Source organism: Mytilus californianus, unplaced genomic scaffold (assembly GCF_021869535.1).
Source record: "Mytilus californianus isolate M0D057914Y unplaced genomic scaffold, xbMytCali1.0.p SCAF_12, whole genome shotgun sequence".
NCBI lineage: Eukaryota > Metazoa > Mollusca > Bivalvia > Mytilida > Mytilidae > Mytilus > Mytilus californianus.
Genome location: NW_026262604.1, coordinates 6,930,756 through 6,937,066, shown reverse-complemented (window position 1 = coordinate 6,937,066; position 6,311 = coordinate 6,930,756).

The following is a 6,311-nucleotide window of genomic DNA, read 5'->3' as shown; positions in this document are numbered from 1 at the left end:
GATTCCTACTGCTACCTTGGTGTACTTTTCAATTACAACGGTAGCTTTTGTACCGCACGAAAAAAACTTCTTGATCAGGCACAGAAGTCTTTGTATGCTCTGTACCGAAAAATAAAAAATAGATGTATTCCCGTCGATTTGCAGCTAAAACTTTTTGACTCATTAGTTAGTCCTGTATTATTATATGCTTCAGAGGTTTGGGGATTTGAAAGTAAAGATAGCATTGAGAAAATACACCTTCAATTTTGCAAAAACATTTTGAAATTAAGAAGCAGTACACCAAATTATATGGTGTATGGGGAACTCGGAAGATTCCCTTTGGAAACTATTGTTAAACGTAAAATGGGGTTGTTTTGGAATATAGTTTACTATTGGAGAACAACAAGTTATCTTCCATTATGTATAAATTAATGCTCAAATTACATTTTCAATACCCCACAAAATTTTAATGGATTACGTACGTTAAATCCATCTTTGACGAAAATGGAAATAGTTTTATTTGGCAAGATCAACTTCCATTGGATAAACTGGGTTTAAAGAACATAATTTCACAATAACTGAATGATCAATTTATCCAACATTGGTTTTCCCAAATGAATAACTCTTCAAGAAGTGCATTTTATTCAGAATACAAACAGGAATTTCGTTTGGAAACCTATTTAATAAAGTTGAAGCAGTGTGACAGGATTTATATAGCAAAACTCAGATGCTCAAATTTAAGATTTCCTGTAGAAACGGGAAGATGGTCTGGAATACCAAAAAATGAGCGAATTTGTCATCTCTGTGGAAATGGAATAGGAAATGAATTTCATTATCTATTCAAATGTCAAAAACAGGAAATAAAACTGCTTAGAAATAAATATATACCACAATATTATACTGCAAATCCAACGGAGTACAAGTTAAAACAGCTTTTAATATTTTGTCATGTAGAACTTTACAAAAACTTAGCAATATTTTTTAGAAATACTTACACGATACTGATGATTTATGTTTGTCTTTTAAGAGTTGAATGTTGTGGTAATTTATAAACTAACATTTTGCTGTATTTTACCATGCATGCATTATTATGTTTAGTGTAAATGTATTGAGTATAAAAATGTGGTAATGTGTATATATGATGTCCTCTCAGTGTACACAGGTACTATGTGTCTGAGGTTTAATAATAAAGTATTGTCTATATTGTCTAAAAGCACAAAGAGCTTATGTTATTGTTTTGTGACATGCCGACTTTAAATAAAGCTTTTGATTTGATTTGATTTGATTCCCAAATGCTACTGATAAAAACACAAACTAAACGAAAACCTTACATTGTAAGAACGATAACTCTTGTGTTTAAAGTGAAAAAAAATGCGTTTTAAACAAATATGATATAATTTTCAAACCTCTATGTATCTTATCTTGTGGATGTTTTTTCCAAAGATCCTTCCTAAGAGTCACTCAATGCAGACGTCCATTTCTATATACTCTAGAGAGGTATCGATCTGTTGTCAGTTGAAAAGATCGATCAGTTTGATTGAATGAATTTTAAAAGGTTTAAAATAGATTTCAATTGAATACACGTATACACAAATATTGTATATCGACATGCCAACATGTAAATAAACAAAGTGTAGTGCGTGTTGATATTCAATGTACATATTATAGGGTAAAAGTGAAACTTATATTCCGATGCATTATGAACAGCGGAAGTAAAGTGTGATGAATATTAATCAATCAAAACTTCATTTTATTTTATTTTTTAATTTAATTCAATACGCAGTTATACCTTAATGGGCTTGAAGGCATTGAATTTATTGAACATTAAATGCAATGATCATGATGACATATGCATTAGTTTAATTGTAGTTTTCTACGGGACATTAAATTACACTGTATCTTGGATAGTATCGTTAGGGGATTCTAGGGTGTGTGTGTGTCACGAAAAGCTTATATGAGGGTCTGGATGGGTTCCTTCATTTCTGTATTTTCTAGATATTAGACCTTTTTTCTCTATTATACGTTTAGCCCATTATTCTTTATTCTTTATATTTTAGCACCTTATTATTCTCTATTTTTTATTTTTTAGTTCATTTTGCTCTTTTCTTTATATTTTTGTCCATTGTTCTCTATAGTCTGTAAAACCCCCATCCAGACCCTCTTATATAACTGCATTTTATGAATTAAACAACGTATTTTGATTTTGTCTAACCTATGATTGATTATTAGCTGCTAAACTGCCAGTGGCAAATATTACATGGATATTAAGAACGATTACAAGTTAAGTGATATGAATATACACTGCTTTGTAGTAGGCCAACACGCTGATTCAGAATTTAACGTGCTTGATCACTAGATAATAACAGAATGATGTTTCACCAACTCCTCCGAAAATAGACGCACGCAAAACAACGAACATATTGACCAGATAGCATGAGTTGGTACAGAAAAGTCTTTCGTTATACGTAGCATGCAATGGGATCGAACTCATGACTTTAAGCAAAAGAGGTGAGTACGTACGCTACAACGTCACCATCATAGCGGATGTTTGTCGTTTCGAATAATGTAAATCAAATTTGCCCAGATCTTTCATCAGCTTAGTAGTCAGTACTTTGGTACTAATATGATGTAAATCGTACATTTTATAAATGACAAATTACTAATAAACTAAGGTTCCAACTCTGTTCATTAAAGTGGGCCTTAGATAAATTTGGTTATTCTTTTTGGCCGATTTTTTGTCCTAATTTTTAATTGAATATGTATGAAATATTTGCCACTGGACGTAAAGGATCAAAACCCAGTCAATTTATCAATGAAGTGTATCTGGTGAAGGTATTATCCATATACATGTGTCGCGAGGATTGGAATCGATATTGTACGTATATATTAATTTGAAATTAAGTCTGTCCTAACACTAAGCATTTTAGGATGTTCGCTCCTCTGTTTCAAAATAACCAGCTTTTTAAAAGACTGTTATAAATTGATAGTATATAAATAAAGTAACTTAAAAAGCAGAAAAAATAAAGATCCCTGTCCTTGTTCTTGAGATATAATCAATTTTCCGAAAATTTGGCGGGTAATGATCTCTCTAGATTTTTCATACATTTAACATTGGCAACTTTTTTCTTTGAAAAACTATGAAAAAAATAACAAGGATTTTAAAGATTTTTCAAATTTTTTTTTTATTTTCAATTTTAAACTTTATGTAATTAAGTCATGAAAAGATAAGTAGGGGTTAGCAGGCAAACATTTTATTGGCGCTACATGGATAAAACGAGAAAATTCCGAATATATGACAAAAAGTCAAAAACAAGAGAAGCGAACATACTTTAGTGTTTGCCACTTGAATAACTTGATCAACTATTACATCAGAAGAATTACATAACGCAATTAATATTAAGGAAGGGTCGGTAAGTAACATCCATCCTGTCTACAAGTACATGTATATTGACTTCACATCAACATCTCAGATTTACGCATTTTTGTTGATCCTGATTATACGTTAAGTGTTGAATGACTTATATGAACGACTTTAAACTAGAATCTATGTCAATTTTTTCCGAAAAAAATAGTTTATTCGCAAATCGAGTGAAATAACAGCAGTGGCAGTGATTCTTGAAATAATTACAATAGCTTATGTCCAGTGGAAAATATTACTGGCATATTTATAACGAAATGTTAATGAAATATGAATATAGCATGATGTGTACTAGACAGAGTCAGATCACAAAGTAAAATTATTTAGATTCCATATCGACCAGTCTTTGCTTTTACTTCTCCTACAAAGTCGGGCTATATGGACCATGTATTGTTCGTTGTTGTCTGTCTTTGCTTGTACGCCTTTTTTTTTTGTTGCTTTGTTGGTTAGTGTGTCTGTCCAATATTTTTGATAATTCCTGTTAATCTTTTTGTGCAGTATTTATTGATAGCTGCCTTCTTGGTGGAGGAGTAGCAACTACGATTTTAAAGTCTTTTATTAGACTGGTTAACTATCCTTTTATCTGTTTAGCTCCACGGAAACACGGGTGATGTAAATACCCGTATGATACAAGGGAGGGAACTAGCATAATATATTTAGTTTGACCAAACCGGAAATCTAACTCGCGTCTTATTGTACTCCGGGCAAGTATGCTACCATGAGAACTGTTTTTTTGTATCATTGAATTATAAATTAAAAAATCAACTCCCACCAGTTTGTAGCCCTTGCTTGATTCGGCCTACTTATTTCTATACCTATAAATATTATTTACAACGATTTTATTTTAAAGGGAGCTACCATTTGATTTTTATTGGGGGGGGTGCTAGGATGAAAAATTGTGTCCTGCATTTTTTTTTAGTTGTAAACTCGGTCCTGCCTTTTAATTTTTCACTTTATTCGGTCCTGCCTTTTTGATTAGTTTATCCTGACTTTTTATACATAATTTGTCATCCTGCCTTTTTTTTTTGCCAAGTTGCTCATCCTGCCTTTTTTTTACTCAAAACTTCTGTCCTGCCTTTTTTCAAATTTCATCCCCCCCCCCCCCTAAAAAATGGTAGCTCCCTAAAATCAACAACCGTCTTCAGCGTCTGGTATGATTTATGACATGGTTCTTTCACATTCTCCGTTGGTAAATTTAGAAACCACGGTTTCAACTCCCTCTGACGGACAAAGTTGACACTAGATAAATTTGGTTCTTCTTTTGATGTCACTGTTGGTCATAAAGTGACTCACTTGTTCTAACTCGAATGATTCAGCGCCCTCTATCGGTCAGTGTCCTCTCGTTAATGTAGCGATCGATAGTGAGTCGGAATATAACGACTGGATTAGTCGGGTTTCACTTATTCTGGCATTAATACATCATTGGCGTTTCTTTTTGAGGTTGGGGTGGGGGTTGAGAGTCCCCAATGAAGTTGAATCCTGAAAAGTGTTTTGGACTAGCCAAATGTTATAAAGTTATTTTCATTTAGTGAGTTGTAAAACTAAAATGTCCAGAGGCCAAAATGGTTATGTAGGATAATTCAAACCTATATTATACATTTATGTCATTTCTCGTGGCTTCTGTAATTCAGTCAATGTTTTACTCGAAAACTACGTGAGTGATACTCAAAAGGTTTAGTCGTGTTCCATGTGTTAACAATATAAAAAGTAAAATACCAAAAATACCAAACTCCGAGTAAAATTCAAGTCGGAAAGTCCTTTATCAAATGGCAAAATCAAACGCTCAAATACATCATACGAATGGAAAACAACTGTCATATTCCTGACTTGGTACAGGCATTTCCTTGTGTAGAAAATGGTGGATTGAACCTGGTTTTATAGCTAGCTAAACCTCTCACTTTTATGACAGTCGCATAGAATTCCATTATATTGACAACGATGTGTGAGCAAAACAAACAGACATAATAGGTAAAATTGTCAAAAATTAACGGGGCTTGGTGATCGATGGTTCCAAGTAGTGTCTATCCTATATCACTAGCCTGTCAACACTGGGTTTGTGAGTTCGAAACCAGCACGTTCGACTCTAATCGTAATTGACTATGGTTGGCAGTTTTTCCTGCCGAAGGTCAGTGATTCTCTCCGGACACTATGGCTTCCTCCATCAATAAAAACTGGCCACCACGATATAGCCTATAGTGTTGAAAGTGGCGTTAAACACCAACAATCAATCAATCAAAGAATATAAAGCGAATCTGTTTAAAGTTATGCTCATCTCTGTCAAAAAGAATTTAAATGCATTCTTTTGCAATCTCTTCGACTATCCACCAACCAACGTAAAGGATATAAAATGTCTACAGGTAATTCTCCGTTTCAGAATTTAATGCATTCTGGGTAATGTTTTCAAACGCGTTCACCAAAACGTTGTGATTGGTTTAAAACGTTGTAAACAATGGAAATTGAACCAATGACGTAACGTTATACTCATTTTGGTGTACGAACAATGAGATTACCAATAGTCCTTTAGATTCCGAAAAAGGTGAATAGCTTGTAAGCCCTAATAATCAAACGGTTGGTTTCAATGTAAAAACAGAATTTACGCACTATAAAAACATTATGGTTAATTTAAATTCTTTTGAAATACATTAAGAAGTTCAACCCTTGTATACATCAAAAGAATCACTTGAAACACTTGACATCATGTTGATCCAGGAAGTTTCTATGATAGCTTGGAGGGTACAGTACTTAATTTTACAAATATTGGAAAGCAAGCGTAATGATTTTATTGGGTTTTTTGTATGTTATTTTGATTGGTTGTTTTGTTTTATTTGTTCGTTTGTTAATTTGTTTCTTTAGCTGCTTTTGTGTTCTTTTTTTTACATTCTGATTTTTTCTAGTATTTTTTTTTTTTTTTTTA